Source organism: Pezoporus flaviventris, unplaced genomic scaffold (assembly GCF_033815535.1).
Source record: "Pezoporus flaviventris isolate CSIRO_AGI_PZ_B2104156 unplaced genomic scaffold, CSIRO_AGI_Pfla_v1 ptg000212l, whole genome shotgun sequence".
NCBI classification, from domain to species: Eukaryota; Metazoa; Chordata; class Aves; order Psittaciformes; family Psittacidae; genus Pezoporus; species Pezoporus flaviventris.
This window is the reverse complement of record NW_026892760.1, coordinates 419266-440450: the sequence shown is the minus strand read 5'-3', so window position 1 is coordinate 440450 and position 21185 is coordinate 419266. Positions and strand designations below refer to the sequence as shown.

General features: G+C 38.8%; 1 long non-coding RNA gene and 2 other non-coding genes across 3 annotated transcripts; 1 reads left to right on the top strand and 2 right to left on the bottom strand.

Annotated features, from left to right (window-relative positions):
- The first annotated feature begins 2459 nt into the window (after positions 1–2459).
- On the top strand, positions 2460–2531 carry TRNAH-GUG (transfer RNA histidin (anticodon GUG)). The gene has a single exon. It is a non-coding gene; the product is annotated as a tRNA-His (tRNA).
- Positions 2532–8056: 5525 nt separating this feature from the next.
- TRNAH-GUG (transfer RNA histidin (anticodon GUG)) lies at positions 8057–8128 on the bottom strand. The gene has a single exon. It is a non-coding gene; the product is annotated as a tRNA-His (tRNA).
- Positions 8129–14811: 6683 nt separating this feature from the next.
- On the bottom strand, positions 14812–18455 carry LOC133262248 (uncharacterized). The gene is made up of 4 exons (XR_009741259.1): positions 18206–18455; positions 16013–16125; positions 15102–15197; positions 14812–14847 (listed from the first exon to the last, which is right to left on the bottom strand). It is a non-coding gene; the product is annotated as an uncharacterized LOC133262248 (long non-coding RNA).
- Positions 18456–21185: the final 2730 nt, after the last annotated feature.

The following is a 21185-nucleotide window of genomic DNA, read 5'->3' as shown; positions in this document are numbered from 1 at the left end:
GAAGGGGAATGCCATGGAGAGAAACCTGTAGCTGTATTTACTAGACTTCTGTCTTTAGGGGAAATCTGGAAGTTACAGAAACTCAAACAAAACTGAAATTGCTGTTGTTACTTCAGGTCAGGTAAACAGTAATAACAAGATCCAAAATTAAAAAAAAACCAAAAACCAAACAGCAACTAAGGTTGTTTAAGGTCCTAAGTATGAAAATTAAGTAAACCTTTTAAGAGCTTTATTTCTGCTGGTCTACAACAAGAAACCTCAAAGAAGTTATGACTGAAATATTTTTGTTCCAGGTTTGTTTTACCTGCCCATGCATGCATGATGCAACGCCATCATTCAAATGCATTCGTGCTCACTTGCAGGTGACTAGCTGATGGTACAGTACAGTCTTGTTCATGGGCAAGACCTGATTTCAGCCCTTATCTACCACCATTCTTTCTAAACCACATTTTTTCATGAACACATTAAAAAAAATAAAAGGAAAACTTGTAGTAATGAAGAGCACTCGATACACTGTCCTAACAGTGGCTATTAAATGCTAGTACCCAGTTTCTTTGTCTTGCTTAATCGAGGTTCTTGGAGTACTGGGGAGTACCACACCAAAGCTTTCACCCAGAGCTGACAATCATTGTCCAGCTTTCCAGGGAATTCTTTGTCCAAAGGGCTTGGAGGCCGGTAAGGGAAAAGGAAAAAGCCCTTCCCATACTGTGAGTTCTTACAGCTGACAACATACATGTGCTGTCCTAGAGAGGATTGCTTTTTCCAGACCCTTTTTCTTGCCCAAAGATTCATCAGCTTATTCTGCTGACACCTTCTTTCCAGACAGCTGTAATGTAAGAACTGAAAGACTGTTCTTGTCATTTATTTACACAGTTGTGCTTAATTTCTGCTAAGTGTAATGGCTTTGTAAGGCAACAGCAAGCCTAAGTTTGCTACTCCTGTTCCTGGTTTTATTTCTTTCAAGCTTGTGGTAGCAATGCAGCCCCTAAACACAGGGCTAAGCTGTGCATGGCAGGATTGGAGATCAGGGAACCAGCAGCTGTCCAGTCCTGTGGCAGGGTACCCTGACCCTTCCGCAAAATGCTGTTCTGGTCACTCCAAGCCACCAGGCAAGGCTCTAAGGCGAGGTACAGCAGTACAAACCAGTGTTAGAGGTTTGCTCCGTGTGCCCCCAGCAGACAACAGAAAGAGAGAGAGACTTTATCTGTCCATCCTGCAGCTCCAGCGGCAGGGAGGACCCATCCTTGCAGGATGTACCTCTGCTTTTCACTGAGACAGAGGCAGTGCAAGTCTGCAGAGCCCTGAGGCAGAGCAGAGTCTATTTACAATGTTTGCCTTTTAAAGTCCCAGCCTGATATTTCTTTTACACAGCCTACTTATGTATTAGTCCCCACTGTGCAGACCTTCACCCAGAGTAAAGCCACATCTCCGCATGTTGAAGACATGCTGAAGACATGTTAATGGTCTCAGGTATGACAGCCTAATAAGTCTCTATGTATGTCTTCCTCCTTCTTCAGAGACTCAATGTGGCACTGTGGTGCTGCTGTAGTCTCCAGGTGTATCAGTGAGGCAAGGTGTTTTAATTAAATAATGAATATTACTACAGTGGGGGTGAGCATGAGGAAGACAGGCTGCATTTTCTGAGCAAGGCTTGAGGGCCCCAGAGCTTGCTGCATTATTCTCTTTCCCCATGATGATCTTTGCTCATGTTGCATAGCTTTATCTCTGTTAGAGCTTTCATTTGAGAGAACTAACAAGTTTTTGCTGTTGTGCCTACTTGAATGTTGGTCAGTCTTTTTGTGTATGATCATCTGACAAAGGTCATGTGCTTCCCAGCAGTTGCTTCAACATAACACTAAATGATGGTCTTGATAGAAGCTATGTGCTCACTCCCCTCAGACATTACATGTGGTATCTGACAACCTCCTTCCACAGCAGATAATGCAAATTCTAGAAAAGATGGGGGGGCTTAATGTTCTCTGTTTATTGCAGGGGTAATGAAGAGGGCATCTATATATACAAGCCCTTACATTAGAATGAATCATGCCTGGTTCAACTTATCAAATACTGTTTTGAATTAAGTAGATTTTGTTCATTTGCCTAAATATGTCCTTACAGCGCACAGACAGACTTTACTGTCATGGCTTTACCTTCCCCGCCACTGATAAAATAGGAAAAAGAACGTTCTCTTTGAAAAGGTGTGGAGGACATAAGAAGGCTTATTATAACTCTCCTGAGCCTGTTTTTAGGCAATCCTGATAAGCATGAACTATTAGGAGAAAGGAAAAATAAGTCTGGAAGAAATTTTGAGAAGGCAGTAACGTGTAATTACTTCTGCGGACGTTTATAACCAGCTCCTGCTAAAACTCAGTGTAAACTGTAGGTGGCACCATTTGTATAGGATTTTGAAGACCACAAGTGAAAAAAGCTGTCTCTAAGTTCGAGTTTTCTGATAGCTTGCCGTGATCGTATAGTGGTTAGTACTCTGCGTTGTGGCCGCAGCAACCTCGGTTCAAATCCGAGTCACGGCAGGGAAAGGTGCATCTTTTGAAGAGCATAATTAAAGTCTGCAGACCAAAAGTAACTAATTAGTTATTAGATTAAAATGAGAAAGCAATTAGAACCTCTGCAACTTTTACAAGAACATTTCATACATGTGTATGCATCACAAATATTAATTCAGTTATCCTCTTGTCAAGTGGTTTGGTGTTTTGTTTGTTTTTTTTAAACTTAAATATTTTTGGGTATTTTGATAAATGCACTGGCATAGTGAGCATATAGTTTTAAGTCATTACAGCTACTTAGAGACCAGGGCTGCTCAATGAAGTCTGTTTGGATGTGATCTTTCTTAGTTTTCACGCTAATAAAACAAACAGCCTGAATTGCTTGGAAACACAACAGTGGTAGACGTGGAAATCCTGCATACACAGGCATGAATTTCTGTTAGCAGAAGCTCTTAGCTGGTGACAGACCAGAGGAACCACCACTTGTCAGTGATTCCAGTGATTCCCTTTGATTTGGTGGTAGGAATGGTGCGTAACTTCACTGTCCTGCCTCACTGAGTAACATGAGCTCACATTCTCAGAATGAAGACTTCATAAAAATGACCATGTGGATTTTATAAATTGGTAATGGCAACTAATGGCAGTTTGTTTAACAAATGATAAATTAACCACAAAATTACATAGCTGGTAACAACTGCATTAATAAAAGATTGTTATTATGGAGTCTATCACATTATTTGGATGCCACTGAATAGAGTTTCTGATAGCTGTCTTCAGTTTACTAAGGAGCTAACTCAAGAGCAAGCACTGTTTTTCTCTTACTGTTACATCTGCCAGGACATCAGTCCTGTGCATAATAGACCTCCACCAGGCTCAGATAGACTCAGCCTTCAAGAAACAAGCCCAGCACTTGCAGAGTGTGAATGACAGGTACCTTTCTCCCTGCAAAGAAACAGGAACTTTCCTTGCTCTCCTACCCAGTGAGGAAATTAAACAGAACTTTCTGTGTACCACTGTCAGGATAAATCAAAGCCCTGTACACCTGCAAACCTCAGAGGGGATCTCACCTCTGGAGGCTGTAGGGTTAGGTGCCCCAGTTTTGGTGTGAAAGGGTAGTGACCACTGGCATCTTATCACCTCCCGCAGGTTCACAAGAGCTTTTTCTCTTCTTGAAAATATCTGAGTATTTGTCTGATTAGCCTCAGATTTCCTGACTAAATATCACTCAGCCTTTTAGGAGCATATCAGAGCAATTAGCTTTTGACTTCTTGGTCTAATTGATGAGACAGATGTGACTGATTTCCCAAAAGAAAGTAATTTAGGAACATGACTAGTGTAAAAGAGACCAGCATGATCTTTCATACTCTATCTCTACTGTAGTCTGTCAGAATGTCATCTGCTGTGTTAGATTTTATAAACCTCAGCAATACCAAATTAACTCATCACAGATTCATATATTCTTTGAGCATCCTAGTGAATTATTTCCTAGAAAAGAAATACAAAAATTGCAATTCCAGAAATGCTAACAAGGATCCAGGTTTACACAAATTTATTTCTAAAGCTCTGATTTTTTTTTATTGATTTTTTTTTTTTGTCCCTAAGGTCAGGGAGAGGAGTTTGTTTCAGCAATTTCTGTCTTTAAGTAGAAAGCTGATCTGGTGGGAAATGAAAAATAGTATGTTAAAAACTAGACAGGAAAAGGGAGTGCATGTCTTTCTCTGCAGCATTTCTGTGTCCTTTTGTGCCTGCCATTGTTCTGGTGCATGACCCATTCTGTGTTGAGAGTAAAACTGTTAAGACATAGAGGCACTTATGTACATATCTCCAGTATGCCTAATTCACATCTTGGCACTGCAACTAATAGGATGTGTCCATCAACAGTGGTTTTGAGAGATTTATTTCTTGTTATTGTATGTTAACATTAGCTGTTGATTAGGGTTGAAACTGCTGGAGGTTTTAAGCTATGGAGAAAGCTAGTTGTTAATAAGGCAACACTGAACTGGAAGACTTGAAAAACTTTTGAACAAAACCTTTCAAAGTATTAATAGAATCTAATGGAGATTTCTGTTTCAGCTCCTTTGTTTTGCAGGAGTGCAGCAGACCTGGTTGTATCCTGTCTGATGTTCATATCAGGTGTTGAACAGGATAGAAAGCAGTGGTTGTTTTGAATCTGCAGTCATCAAATCAAATTAATTCTGGTTTTCATTCTCTTTACAGGAGTGCAGCTCATATTAAAACTTTTATAGGTCCCCTCTGAAATCCTTTCAAAGGGCTCTGGTCAAGAAAGCTCTTTGAAAGGAGATCTGTGGTAAAGAGACTCCTGAAAGCTTAAATAGCTCATTGTGCTTCAGCAAAGAATGCCAGGAATTCATTTCACAGGTGGGATGATTTTACCTCTGGAAATTCAGCTCTGACTTTACAGGCTATTATTGCAGGATAGGTAGTAATTGGGGAAAATCTGGCAGACAGGGAGATTCCTGAGCCTGATGTGTAAACATCACTGCATAAACAATGTCTGATGCTGCACTTCTGTAGCTTTTCTTACAATCTGTCTTTGGTGTTTCTTAAAAGAAAACATGTCCCTCTCTAAATAAGACTGTGTGGCTTCTTACTTGTAAAGCTCCAGCAGCCACTCACAGCACTGGAGAGAGCTGCACTAGAGCACATGGGAAGACTGTGATTAATTTTTGAAGCTTTGACTTGTACAACTTTGGGTTAAGCCTTGATCAGGTTTGAATCCTACAGTTTTGTGTACTACACTTAAAACTAATGACTAGGGTCTGGTTTCATTTCTCTATCAAGAGATCAGCACAAACCCAAAACTACCAAAATGTCCAAAACTAGCTAAGTAATATTTTATGTTGCTTAAAATACATGTATTTTATATATGTGTGCATATATTAAAAACATATATAGAGAGACATGTTTTTATATCTCTTGAATTCTAAATTCCCACTTTTTCATTCTAAAAACTGGATAGATATATCCTCTTGATCTGGAATTTCACAGAAGTAAAATGAGCTCTTTGAGTTATATTCAATCACATCTGATAAATACCTCTTTCACAAAGTTTTATGAAAGTCATACGTAATGTTTTACAACTTTTTCCTCCACTTTTTTATAAAGAATTGTTGTATATGTTTTCTCGGCACCAAAACCAACCCAGAACATGACACTTGTGATACTTCTTTTAAAGGAATATCTTTGCTAAGATAGCAAAAAATTTCGCTTATAACTAAGTCTGTAATGTTAATATAGTCATGTCTCAGTGCTGCTAAAGCAGAACCTATGTGCTTCTTGCACCTGAGAGTTGTGCATGGAGTCAATAACATAGTCACTGCAGTATTTCATAATAGTGTAATGTTGTTCTTAGAGATTCCTGCATTCCCAGTTTAGATTTTGTGCTTCCAGACTCCTGGAATAATTTTTTGGTTTGTCCTGTTTTGGTTAGGTGGTTTTGGTTTTCTGGTTGCTTGGTTGCTTGGTTTTTGTTTTGGCTGTTTTGGTGTGGGGTTTTTTTTGTGTGTTTGGGGGGGGGGGGGGTGGGGTGGTTTTTTTTTGGTTGGTTGGTTGGTTTTGGGGGGTTTGTGTTTTTTTTTTGTGTTTCTCTGATATGAGCAGCAAACCCTTTATTTTACTGTCTGGAATTGTATCACTAAGTTGTTTGGCAGTGGCAGCTCTATCTAGACTCTTTAGGAAAATCTGGCATAGCAGGATGTGCTTATTGTGGGACCTGCACTGTTGCTGTTATTCACCATGCAGCCAATGGTGAGAAGGTGTACTGACCTTTATATCGACACAGAGAAGGAAACTTCTTTATGATATAACCATGAAGGCATTTATATTAAAACCACATGGGGTAAATTCATGTTTTACTGTTACACTTAAGAGAGAGAAATGTCTGAATCATTTAGCTAAAGCAACAGTAAGAAAACTAGCATATCAGGGAAAATTCTCTTCAGAAACATGTTTTAAAGCTTTTTGCATAAGTACTGAACTTGACTGAAATTTAATTGCAAAAGAACTCTAGAAAGCTAACAATATGTCTTCCAGGAAAAAAAAAAAAACGATGTCTTCCAGAAAAAAAAAAGTAAAGCCTAGAAAGAGACTTAAGGTTGATCCACCGGCTATTGAACTGCTTTGTTCCACCTTATTGTCCTTCCTACTTCTTGTTTGCTGAGAGATGAGTTCAATGGAATTAAGTATTCCCTGCTGGTCCTCATCATTATGAGAGTCCTGCTCTAAAAGCAATCCCTTTTCGTCTTAATAGCTTCAAGATAGTCTTGCTTTCTTACCGAGCTCTGGACAGACACCTGGAGAAAGTTTGCCAAGATCTGGGAAGCCTGTGTCTGGATGCCTGAATAGTGTTTGACCCCAGAAGGACATACACTGTCTTCAGTAAGGAAAACTTCCGACATTCTGGCCTCAGCTGTTAGAAAGACATGCTATTTATCATAAATGAATATTTGTTGCCTTCTCCCTTTTCATCCTCTAGTTTTCCTTTTCACTTGCAGTCAAGCTATGTGTTTAAGTATGAAGAAATAATTTAGTCAAAATAAGTAGTTACTTCAGTCAGCAAGATGTATAACTATCTAATGATGACACTAGAATTGGTTATATGATCTCAAGTTCATTAATACATTTTTATCATCATCTGTTAAAAACAAATTAGAACTGTGTTGCTGCATGGTTCAATCAGTATAATAAAACTCCTATCTCTAGGCACTTGAGAGTGGTTTTGAAACTCCTTGTGCCTTTCAGCTTTACTGCCCATACTGAAAAAACATTTGTCCCTAGCAACCCCACCCCAGCAAACAACAACACCCACCAGGCAGCATAGGCAGGATGAGTGAATACTGTTTAGATAAATAGAGACACATGTCAGACCCTTTTGGCAGAATCCTCGTGGCAGCATCATCTTCTCCCCACAAAATGACACTGCATTTCCAGCAGCATCTTGCTTCTCTTTAATCAAATTTCAGACCGAGACATAATGTCTCCCGTTTGCTGCTATTGATTACCAGCCTCATAAGAACATCATTCTAGGGAAAAAAAAAAAGTACTAAAAAGCCTCACAATAAAGAAATTGATTGCACATAATTTCATGCCTCCTTTGCTGCTCTTTTCTGAAAAATTATTTTTGAATTTTCTGTTGTGGTGAGTCATCCCTGAAGACAAATCATAGACAGAAATCAGTCTTCACTGGGAGAGAGAAAGGAGATATGTTAAAAACCTCACAGAGTGAAGTCAGTGAAGATGCTGTCCCAGACAACCTTAGTACAGCAGCTGTGTGAACTGCTTGAAATGGCACAAAAATAGACAGAAAACCTACAGTGCAAAGAGTGTCAACCACCCTATCATGTTTCAGGGAGCATGATATTTCTTTCTTGCAGCTACTGCTTCCTCTCATCTGTTTTGGTCTGTGCTACAGACACTGCAGCCTGTTCAGCAATTTTTGCAGAGTGAGGCTTGGTTGGATGTCACATTCCCCATGGTGTGTCCGCAGCACTAAGACTCTGAAAGTGAGGACTAAAAGAGTTCCCTCCTCCCTCTGCCGTGACTCGGATTTGAACCGAGGTTGCTGCGGCCACAACGCAGAGTACTAACCACTATACGATCACGGCAAGCTACAGAGGATGTGTCCTGTATCTCATGTTCTTTGTCCCCTCCCGCAGAGCCATGCAAGCATTGCCGCCTAGTGTGGACTGGCTATAGTACTCTATGTGCTGTCCTCCTCCCCAGGGTGACTATTGCAGCATGTTTGGGCATCCCAGAACCAAAACCAGCACTGCCGACAAAGAAGTGCCTGCAGAAGACAGGCACAGATGTTATTGCAGCAGAAAAATATTCCTGCTCCTTTTGGCAATTGCAGTCTGATGCAGAAATGTTTTGTTACCTTCTGTTTGGCCAGCGTCTATCTCCAGACATAACTTTTTTTCTTCTTTCTTTGATGCTGGGCCTAGTGACAGTGGAAAATCTGTGAAAGGACATTCAAAGTTATGCAATTGTTTTAAAAGCTGTTGAAAAGGAAGCATACAAACACACATTTCCTTCCTGCTGTAAGTCAGATCTGAACCAAGGTTGCTGTAGCCACAGCACACAGCACCAGCCACTGGACTGTCACAGCAAACTGACACATTTGTGGCAGGTTTTGAACAGGTGTAGTAGAAAAATAGGATTTCTAGTAAAATATTGAATGTTGGCAGCAGTGAGTCATCAAAGAAGGATTTCTGCTGTGGCTTGAGAGTTAATGTTGCAAGACACAAGTGCTTATGGTAGAGTTAATCTAATAATTTTTGTATTATTATCTTATTAAAGATCTCATATGCACCAATTAGTTTCACTTTTTAATTCTATGCCAGACAATGATAACAAGAAAAAAAAAATTATAATAGCAAGTGTCTTCACAATTTTGTTAGTGAAAAATATAGACGGAATAGGTGGGTACACCAGAATGTTGTGCTGCTATTCAGAGGGACCTCATCAGGTTGGAGAAATGGGCTGACAGGAACTCCACCAAGCTCAACAAAAGGAAGTTCTAAACCCTGCACCTGGGGAGCATCAGGCAGAGCATTGCAGCAGGCCGAAGGAGGTGATCCTTTCTCTGTTCTAGCATTGGAGGGACACAATTGGGTAGTGTGTCCAGTGCAGGGCTCTGCAGTGCAAGAGAGACATGGACATACTGGAGTAAGCCCACTGAAGGTCCAGTATGATTATAAAGAGGGGGGAGACCTAGGACTTCTTTGACTCAAGAAGAGCGGGCTTACAGGGGAGCTTACAGATGTGCATAAATACCTCTTGGGAGGGTAAAGAAGATGGAGCCACGCTCCTTCTGTTGTATGCAGTGACAGGACAGAAGGCACTGGGCACAAAATGAGATAAAGAAAATTCCTTTTAAATCTAAGAAAAACTTATTTACTATGAAGGTGGTTGAACAGCAGACAAGGTTGCCCAGAGAGCTAGTGGAGTCTCCATCCTTGGAGATATTCAAACCCAACTGGATGGTCCTGGGTAATCAGCTGTAGCTGACCCTGCTCGAGCCATGGTGGGTCTAGAGACTTCCAGAGGGGCTGGCCAGCCTCAGTGATACTGGTTTTCAGGAAAAAAAAAAAAACAAACCAAACCAAACAAACTCAAAACAAACAAATAAAACAAAAAAAAACCCACCTCCAAAACCACAACAAATCAGACATTTCTATAATTTATAGCTGTGCTTAACACCACAAGAACTTGAATAGAGGAAGTCAATGAGTGCCAAGAAATGGGATACTGAAAGCTTGACAACTTTCCCTGTCAACATCCACAAAGCCTGTGTGAGCCGGAGAAGTAAGCAATATCTAGAAGATGTGCATCTTAGTCGGCAAAAAAAACATTTAGCCTCTTCTCGTGTATTTTCAGAATCCACAAAGGCTTTGCATCATGGATCTTGCCCAGTGCATGCATATGTTATATTTTTGCTGGGAGTTAGATGTGTCAAATCATGAGTATAAATGGTTAAATGTATAGATTAGCAAGATCGCTTGGAATTTTCTAGCTTCTCTTTTTTGCCAAGGTGAATGAATATAGATTATACTGTTTCAGTGAAACCCCCAGTGATCAAGAAAAAAAGGTGTTGGCTAATTTTTCTTCTGCTAACCACAAACAAAAAGAAGACATTTTGCCAGTCTATTCAGACTATGTTCTTCTTGCATTCCTTTTTTTTTTTTTTTAATAAGTCCACCCAATGTGGTTGGTTGTATATGCTGGCATAATAATAAGAACATCCACAACTGAGCTGCAAATTAATTCCATTTCTAAGAATTTCTCTTGTCCCATATTTGCAGTGCCTTGGATTTCATCCAAAGGTCTAAATTATTTGACTAGTGCACAAAGCCACGTTTCTGCACCTAGACACATATGTACAGCTTTATTTGCATTGCTTGCTAAGATTCTATGTGCTAAATAAAGGACTTTTACATCTGTAATACTCACGTACAGTGTCATGCCATATACATGCCATAACGTGCTCTTAATTTTTATTAAATGTGTATCTACATATTTGAGGCTTACGTATTTAAGGCAGTTCAGTAGTTTTTCTGTGTTGCATACATCCTCAGCGCTTCTCTTAAAATGAAACCAAAATAGATTATTGTCAGAGAATCCAAAGCAAAGCTACTGATTGTGTGATAGGAGGTGTCATTCAAGAAAAAAAAAAAAAAAGTGATTTTTAAAACCTTTTAAACTCAAAAGTATGTTTGCAACAGTAGTAGGTATGCCTCTGCCTTTGATTAGGATTGTGTATTCGTAACTGTTGAACTTGACTAGTTACTATTGGTACTGAGGGAAAAGCTTGTTGCATTAGACTGTCAGCATGTCTGAATACAAAACATGAGCCTCTAGAGATTGATTTGATAGCTTGTTAGTTATGTTTCTCTAATTGACTGTGGTTGCTGAAATTTTGGTAAAAGCTTGATAGTTCAGAAATTGGGAATCTTGACCTAGTGGTACTAAATACAAGTAGGTCTCTTTGAAATAATCTGGCACACTGTGTTTCCAGTATTTCCCCATTTAAAATAACCCAGGAAGCAGTGGTTGGGCCTAACTTGGTAGGAGAAGCAGAAAAAAATTTAGCTCACAGGTGGCAAAATTACCTTACATTAGAGTAGACAATGGCAATGTCAAGGAAAGAAGTCTTCAGAATAAGACAAAACCCAGAGGCAAGTAGATTTTGAAGGACGTCATCTTTTTTGTAGTCAAGGTGTGGCTCTTTGGGCACAGCAAGACCCCTTAAGTGCATAAGCATCCTAATTTACAGTAGTAGAGCAGACCTCTGTCCCAACCCATGGCCCTAAGAAGCACTTTGCAATACAATTTTTGGTATTGCAGGAAATGTTAGTGCTACAGTTGAGATTATGCTGTTGCTGCCAATAAAATCCTGGCACCCTGTCATCTCTCTTCCCCTTATGCCACTAACTTTCTTTCCTTGTGTATCATGACTTAAATTTTCACTGCACTGAATTTCTGTTCCTGTGCAATCATATCAGCATAAAGTAACACATGGATACATGTGATGGGCTATTTCCCTCTTGAATGACATTACATTTAGTAAAACAGCCTTAGAGTAAGAGGCTTTTTCCTGGGCTACATTAACAATCCAGACTCAGCTGCTAAGCTCTGTGCAATTTTCTGTGGAAAAACAAACAGACAAAACACAAACACACACACACACAAAACCCAAACCACTTCCCTAAGGTGTGCTTCAAAGCACACTCTCTGATAAACTAAATTCCACTGCAATTGTCCTGATTTGATCATCATACCATTAAACAAGCCAGAAAAGCTCTTGTGGTTAAACCAAACATTTGCAACAGAGTATTATCTTGGCAACTGGGAAAAATTTAGAAATTGAGCCTCCTATTATACTTGTTTTTAATTGTCTGAGTTACTATGGGTGGACAGATTATATGAGAATTTAACACAGTCAGCACAATGACTAGAATATTTATGCAGTGTATTATTGAAAGGTAAAAAACTTGGTTTTGAAGTGTATTACCGTTATTTTCAATATAGTTTTTTAAAAAACATCCTTTATCAAAACCTGAGGCTGATTTGTGAGGACATCTCACAATTTAAAATAATTTAAAAATTAATTTCTTGTGCCATGTTAGTACTGGCTTAATGTAAGAGCTAGTGAATTTTTTATTTTTTTTTTAACTTAGACATGAATTTTCATAGTGTCTAAACAATACACTGGGTAATTAACATGTCTTTAAGTAAATTTGGCTGGCAAATTAAACATATGTGTGCCTAAGAAAATCCGTAAAACAACCCATGACTCTTCAGTTAGAATTCTCCTGATGCAGAAACTTGCCTCACATAATGCTGAGAAGAAACCAGAGGGGAACAGTGACAGTGACTGAAAGCTAACACATACACATCCAGCTGTGTTTCATTCTGCATGGCACACATATGCCAAAACTTGTCTTAATTAATGACCAGTATTTTCTTTACTTTTTATTTTTGGAAGTTGTTCTAGCTCCAAGGCAGCTTAGAAGTGATATATCCCTCCATAATGATCATGTCAGACAAGAACAGACTATTGTTTGGAGACTCATGGTTTGAAATCCTACGTTTTATACTTGAATTTGATGTAGATGCATGGAAAGCTACAGTCAAGACCATCTGTTTAAGTGATCAGCAAAGACTTCTCAGACTTTGAGGTGTTATAGTACAGAGGAGCCAAGCAAATGGAGGTTGTTTGGCTATGCAGACAGTACTGTTGCTCACAAGAAACTCTTCCATGCAATAACTAAGGTAATGGTGGAAAAAGTTTATGGGAGCCACATTTAACTTGATTTACAGCTTGTTCTAAGAAAAGGATAACCACGAGGCAAAAACACAAAGGAAATATTCACACAGCTCTCTTATGCAATGGCTGCTTAACATGGTGTGTAGAGGACTGACAGCTGTAATAAAGGAATTGTCATCAGGTCATTCCAATCACAACCAAAATGTGTCTGATAATGGATAGTATTTAAGCATCTTTCAAGTTAGGAAAAGGATTTCAAAATCAGTTTTTTGAATAAGAGATTTTTGCTAAAAAGAAAAATTAATGAGAATGCATTAGACTCTCAGAAATTCAGCTTTCACAAAACAAGGTACACATGACACCCAGAATAAAATTTAATCAGGTTTAGGTTTTGTTGCTCAAAAAAAAAAACCAGATCTCTCTGGTTTGTTGCTCCAATATGAAAATTTCTCTCAACAGAATTATGCAACAAGGAATGAAATGACCTTTCAGCCACAATTCTGCAGCCAAGCAGCTTGTTATCTTCATCCTGGTCTAGGCAGTATTGTCCTCTGTTAACTTCAACCAGAAACCACGAATCCCCCCTCTTTCTACTTATGAATCCCAAGCTTCCATGCTTCATCAGTTTGAAAGATGTTGTTAGTTTCTTGAAACTTTCACCATAACTAGTTGTATAATTCCACTAATACATGAATAGCCATTAGCAGAAGAGAATAACCCTCCCAGCAGTATTTTGCTACTATCCCATGCCTGGTAAACACTGGAGATCTGAAGCTCCAGTACTGTTCTTTGCTGTGGAGTCTGCTTTGCTGCCCTGATGGATATTTGCATTGAAGTCTCGTGATAGTCATGTTTGCCTACCGTCATCACCTCATAGTGCTTATGGCTGTAGTAACTGTTCACAGATATTGCTGCTGCAGCTTAGCATTTACTTTCAACTATCAGACCGTGCTCCTTGCTGTTGCAAGAAAAAAGCTACCAGCGCTAAACACAGGAGAGCAAAATGTTTTTATAAGGAAACTTATAAACTCATTTTGTCTTTCAGCTTCTCCCTATAAGCCTTGTGTAAAACCATATCATAACACAATTAGCAATAGACTGATAAAATATAAGATGATTCATAAAAAGTTCATAAAAAGTGATGCAGACTGTTGTGCAAATTGATCAAATCCTTGTATGATTTTGCTAAAACTTGACATGGTGCTTCACCTTCTGTAAAGGTGTTTTCAAGTTCCTTCTTTGAGCCTTTTTAGGGATACTGCCACTCCCACTACCAATTTTTTTTCAGAGAAAGGTAACATTGGTACCACCAGAACTGCTGTTGCTCAGAAGATCCAATGTTTAAGTCCATGTACATACAGGACTACTTTCTGGTTTTTGGCTATCAAGAAGCCTTTTCACCTCTCTGTTTTTAATGTTTCTTTCAGATTTGAAACTGGCTTAGTCCTGAAAACACCCTCACAAGCATAGTAGATGGTATATTATAAATATATCAGGAGTTCATTCTGTATGATGCTGACAATACAAACTTAAGCATTTGTCTAATAAAATACTGTTACTGTCAATGAGAGAACAACAGTGTACCATTGGGCCCATGAGAGCTCAAATTCATTTCTGTGTTGATACTGTCCCACAGTCAATAGTCAGGTGTCAACTACACACATGCTACTGCTTGTCCTGTTTCTGTGAGGCTTTTCAGATTACAATGAGAAGATACTGTAATTTTTGTCTTCTTCTTTTAAATACCATCTTGTATCTCTGAGGATAGTTTTTGTCAGGTCAGTTGTGACTCTTATATTGGCTGCACCATCTGCTCCCTAAGCACCAGTTCAACAACCTACACTATAAACCATACATAAACGCATTTTCTATTCTTGGTAACAAACCAATAGGCTTTAAAATTTATTGTAATGTTCATTAATGTTAAAATAAGGGGGTTCAGATGATTATAGTCAGATATTGTTGCGCTAATTACCTATTGAATATGGGGGTTAGGCGATGATAAAAAAAGAGCTGCTGCTCTGGAGGTGGCAGAACTTTCCAGTACTTTCAGTCCTAAAGTTAGAAAGACATTACGCTCAATGATGAGGTCTTTCACTGTATCATATGCTGAATGCAAAACAAATAAACAAAAAACACCACTCAAACCCCACATGTATGTTCTTTAAAAATGTTCCAATTTTCTTACTTAATGTGCTACATGCAGCTAAAAGTGCTAAAGAGTTCATATTCATGATACTTTGTTATGTTATAAAATTATAGAGCATAAAAATTATCTGGCTTAGATTTGTAAACTAATTAAGATTTACTTGGCAGGAGTTCACAAGGAACAAGCACAATAATGTCAAACTTTTGACTTCCTTGAGAAATCTAACCTGTGACCCCTCACTCAACATTTGACTGGTCTGAAAGAGATTTTCTTATGCTGAAGAAACAGTTTTAGAGAATACCTGCTTTTCTGAAAGCTCAAATAATTGGTTGGTTGATACCTGTGAAATAACAAAATGTTAAGCGGTTACCAGGTAAAAAAAATCAGTCCAGGAGCTGGGTAATACCATAACCTAAACCTCAGAACTGAATTAAGGCCATTGATTAACACCATCTGACCCTGGAGATTGACTCACACTATTAGAATCTACTTGCTGGCTATTAAATGATTGTGTAAAAAGGGAGTTATTGTTTTATAATGATTTAACCAGTTAGGTCTACGTTTTGAACATTTGAAGGATCTGATTTGTTTAACTAAAAATCTGTACTTTTTTTGGCAAAAGTACTTATACTGGGACGAAAAGCAAGGTGACAAGGTTTTCCCATAAGCAGGAATGCTGTTGACTTACCATATCCCTCAATATTCTTCCCTTTTTTATCTACATCAGAATCATATTAAACATGCGATAGGGGGGATTTTTTTATAAGGCTGGGGCTGTAAAGTGATTGCAGTTTCACATGTTGTTCTGTCTGTGATTGAACTAGGTTTACTGCTGCCACTTCTCATCTGTTAAACACCGGTACATTCACCAAAGGTTATAACCAGTTCACATCTACCAGCATAACAAGCCATGTGTTCACCCTCCAAGGAGCCTCTCATATTCCCTGAACATATTTCATGGTAGGAAAGACCGATTAGGAGTGAAATACAAAAACTCTTGGAGGATGATGGGAGGGAACAATAATATTAACCTAGCTCAGCTGTGCTTGAACATTATGGTTGATAACTCACCTGTCTGTAATATGAAAGGGACTGTGAAAATTGTCCATAGTCTTGCATCCACTGACCACAATAGGCATGTCATTCAATCTATATATAATGGAATTTTCCACCTCTCAAAAGCACTGTGAGTATTTAATTTGTTAATGTTGGCAAATCCCTGTTTCTCAGAAAAGACAGTACATTGCCTATGATATCTAGATACTAATTCAATTATATAAATGATAAATGTTATTTCAAAATCAGATATATTCCCAAGCATAATAAACCTCCTTTTAGGGTGCATTAGTAGCAATTACAGCTATAGGATCCAAATATTTATGCAATCAAGTATTTACCAAACAAATTATTACATGAGCTGTCTTAAATGAATGTAACCTGACAAGGTTAAAGTAACCTTGAGGCAATTAATCTCTTCTCCTGCAATGACCAGTACCATGAAGCATTTATCAAACATGACCTTATCTTCTCTCATTTCACAGTACACTATCAGTATCGTTGGACTACAGTGCATTCATTGCTGTGGTATTTTTGAGGAGAGCAAATCACTGACAGCCCAGAAATCTGATTTCTGTTCTCTCCTCTCTCCCAGTCCTCAGCAAGACATACAACTATAACTCCTTATTTTTCATATCTGTAAGATCCAGATAACAAAGTAAACTAACCATGGCTGATAGAAAAATGCTTTGCAAATTAGGGATGAAACACATGAAGGAAGGTCACCCAGCACATGTGTAATTTTAACACCAGTATGTGTAATACTGTCCTAAACATGGCTCCAATTCAAATGACTAGCAGCAGTCTCAACAAAGATAACCAGTTGGAAATATTTAAAGCCTCTGTGAGTATTAAGTAATAGAGTTTTACAGTTTTTCAGAGACGTTATTGCCCTATACAAATAATAAGTTGAAGCAAAAAGAGGTAACCGCCATGCCAGTCATAACATACTTTTTAGCATGACTTAAATGATAGAATAAATCCTGATTTTAGACTTCACTTTGACTAAAACTGTAGCATAAAGACATTTTTATTACTGTCAAACACAGAGCACGGGGCTTTTTTTGTATTGGTAGTTTACACAGATGTGGTTGCATTTAGTTATGCTCTATGAAAATCACACGAAATTATTTATCTGTTAAGACTTCATAACTCATTTCATGTAATTTTTTACTTACTACATCTGGTTAAGGGATTCACTACCTTCCTCTCTGTTCCCACCTGTCACCCCCAAATCTTCAATAATTTAGTATTTAACTGAGCATTTCTGCTAAGTGAAACAAACTCCCTTTGCGGGAAAGGGTACGGATCTGTGTAGGTCTTCTGGACGAAGTCTTGGTGCTCATTGAGTCTTGTAATTTGTTTCAGTTAATTGTATTTTCTTATTGACCTTGTTTGTTTAAAGCACCACTTAAAGTACAAGGAATCAAAAATTTATCTACATGGAGTCTTGACCCACTGATGAAGACTACTGGCTCTGTAAGGACAAAGAGGCCTGCCCTGAGACTGTTTTTCACTAGTCATTAGAAAGCTAACTCCTTTCTGTGAAAAGAAACTAAGATGTTGACTAGCAAAGGAAACCATATTATGCCTTGTTCAATGCTGAAGTGCTTCATTCACTGCCTGCTGTATCTCAGATCTTTCTATGAGAGCAGAAAAATTGCTCAGCACTCTCCTTCAAAAGCATGAGACCAGTTTAAAAATCATGAGATCTTCTATGACACCATTAAGAGATAAAGAGAACATATTTTTTGAAGAAGCTGTGCAGAAGGGGGTTAAAACCAGACATCTACTTTTTTAGATGCTCTTAATGAAAACAGACATTGTATAATAATAATTTTATCAGTAGATTATTATTAGTTACAATGATATGGTTAAAATTAGAATTATTATATAATCCTCAGTCCCCAACAATTGCTTAAGGAAAAACACCAAATATCATGGAAATCAGGATAATGACATACAACAATACTACAATTCATAAAATCTCCAAGAAAGTCCTCATTTTTCAAAGCCTGGTACAAAACCAAAATTTGCTATGACAAGAAGTGTTCTTCCTAATACTAGTTTCCCTCTTGATCGTTGCTCTCCTTGAACTCAGCATACGCTAACTGCTGTGCTTGAACGAAGAGCTTGTTAGGAAGTGTGACATGTTTCTGTTCCAAGTTGCAAAGTTTCATTGATTTGTTTGTAACATTCTGTCCTTACCAGAAACTGTGACCAATTAAGCCTAGAAAGCTCTCTTGGACAGATGAACTTGTCTCCAAAACAGAGAGAAAGCATGTTCCATATTAAATTGCATTATTTTGCATGTCTAATTTAAGATCCTCTGGGAACTGGTGTTCATAAATCCCACTGCATCTTGCTCCTCTTCCCTGCCTCTTGTAGCAGCCTAATATCTGACTGTTACATACCTAGACCTTTTGAGATTTTATTCATATGACTTAAATTTTGACCCCCAATATGCATATGCTGAAAAAAAAAAGCAAAACTGGGAAGAAGGAACAAAACCGTCTTTCGGTGTAACTGTGGGAACTCTTTGCTTTGTTACACGGTTAGGACGACTGTGCTCTTCCCTATAGATACATGTTAGATATGCGTGTTACCGTCTGTTTCTTTGTATCCAACACTCCTAACTACCATGGAAAGGGGCTATACTTAGGTGGAACTAGTCCGCCACAATTTCCTATGGGGAAAAACTGTTCCAAGTCACATAATCACAGAACGGTTGAGGTTGCAAGGGACCTTTGGAGGCTGTCCAATCCAACCCCTCTGATCAAGCAGGGACATCTAGAGCAGGTTGTACAGGACTGTTCAGAGAGATTTTGAATATCTCCAAGGATGAAGGTTTCGTAGTCTCTCTGGGCAACCCGTGCAGTGCTCAGGCACACCCTGTGAAAAGCTGTTTCCTAATGTTCAGAGGGAACATCATGTGTTTCAGCCTGCACCCATTGCATCTGATCCTGTCACTGGGCACCACTGGAAAAAAGGCTGGTTGCACCTTCTTTACACCCTCCTTTCAGTTATTTATATACATTGACAAGATCCCCACTGAGCCTTCTCCTGCATGGGCGAGACTGAACTGGACACTGCTTCCTTATTCATGTTATATCTCTGCTCTGGTTTAGGTGAAACTATCCCTCGATGTGTCTGCTCCTGCACAAAAACAGCATGGTTCATCTATGAAGAGGACATGCCTTTCAATGTGTCAGAGCAGCAATGTTCTGGACATGCTGAAGCCAGATATTTCAGCTGTGGTTTTGGGGAAAAGGTTTTCTCTGACAGCGTTAGGTGGTGGAAGTCCTAGTAAAAAAAAAAAAAAAAAAAACGAGGTCATGTCAGCTACAGGAGTTTTTTTTTATGCTAGAATTAATGCAGAATGTCTTCCAGAGCAGCTTGAGTTTAGGAAAGCCTCAGTAAAGGATGGTGAAGCGATAACCTGTTGGAAGTAGTTACTTCTCATGTGTAGTGAAATGCTTCCTCTGTTAGATCTAGAATTACCACGCTATGACCAGCCTTTCTCTCAATAAACTGGCAATTCTAACCAAAAAGCAGACTAAAACAAGGGAGTAACTTCTATAGGAAAAAAAAAAAAGAAAAAAAAAAAAAGTGTAAGAAATTTCAGTATATGCTTGGATTCAGTTCCTTAGAAGTCTGGAAGAGAGAAAATTTTGCTGTTTATTTATGTTCAAAAGTTTTATAATCAAAACATCTGCAAGCAAAAGATTTCTTTAAACACTTCTAGCCCCAGACTCGTATCTGCACAATGCCACAGATTTCCAGCAATAGCATTCATAATGCTGATGACTACATTGTGAGCCGAGCAGTCCAGAAAGTTTTCCATCTACTGTATAGTTTGGCTGTACTGTCTGTATCTGTACAGTCTGGCTGTAAGTGTGCTATAGAAGATTGCTCTGAAGGCCTCACTAAGCTCAGATAAACAGTATTGACTGCTCTCCTCTTGTCTATACACAGGATGTTACAGAAGACAATCCAGTTGGTCAGATATGATTTGGCCTTGCTAAATGCATACCCCAAATCATTTTATTCTCCTTTATTCGTGTAGATATGGCTTCCAGGAGGACTCACATCATAGTCTTACCACAGAATGAGGTGAGGCTGACCAGCCTGGTGTTCCCTAGACCCACCTTCTTGTCCTGTATGAACAAGGCTGTGTGTCCTTTACCTTTTTTGAGTCATCAGAAACCTCTTCAAAACACCGTGACACTTTGAAGGTGGCACAGAGCGTCTCTCAGGGACATCAGCCAGCTCCCACAACATCCTGAGATGCATCTGTCTGGCCCCCAGGGACTTGTGTATGTTCAACCTGCTTGAGCACTCTTTAGCTCAATCCTTGAGCCTGGGTAATGCTTGATTCCCCAGGACATTGATAGTAGTCTTACTTAGGACATAGTAGGGACCTAGGAGACGTGAAGACAAACATAACCAGTAAAAATCAAGGCAAAGAAGTCACAGAGTGTCTTAGCTTTTTCCATAGAAGCCCTTATTGCTGCTCTTCATGTCCCTTGATGACTTCAGCCCCCACTAAGTTTCAGCTTTCCTAACTTCACCTTTTTTGTACCACAAAAAGTTCTTGAAGCTTTGGCCTGTATTGCATAACTCCTAACAAAGACACTTATACATTATTTCTGATACTGGTTTTTGCAGACCCATTCTTGCTTTCATGCTGATAACACAGAAAAAAAAAAACCAACAAATTATTCAGGACACATCTCCAAGGTCCAGGGCTACTGCTCAATGTCTCTCAATCCATCCTGTACTGTGCCTCACATCAACAGCACTTGTCTGCTGAATCAAATCTTATATGATAAAAAATCTTATTCCTGTACATCAAAGAAACGTAATTAGTCAGAATTCAGAGAAAGTATGAAACAATAAATATGGTTAATATTGCCTCCAGTGTTATCTTCTGTGTTGCACAGCTGAGCAAGAGCCATTCTACAATGCTGCTCCATCAGCTGAAACATTTATGTCTCTATAGCCCCAACAAAAAATCATTTATAATTCTCAGTTCCCGCTGTAGGTGGCACTGCATGATACCATGCATGCTTTTTGCTTCCGTATTCAGATTTCTTCTTTTCTATCTAGCCTCCAACCTTTTCACATCTTGTGGCTGTGACAGGCAACTGAGGATGTTTGTCTGAGAATGTAATTAAACCAGAAGTTT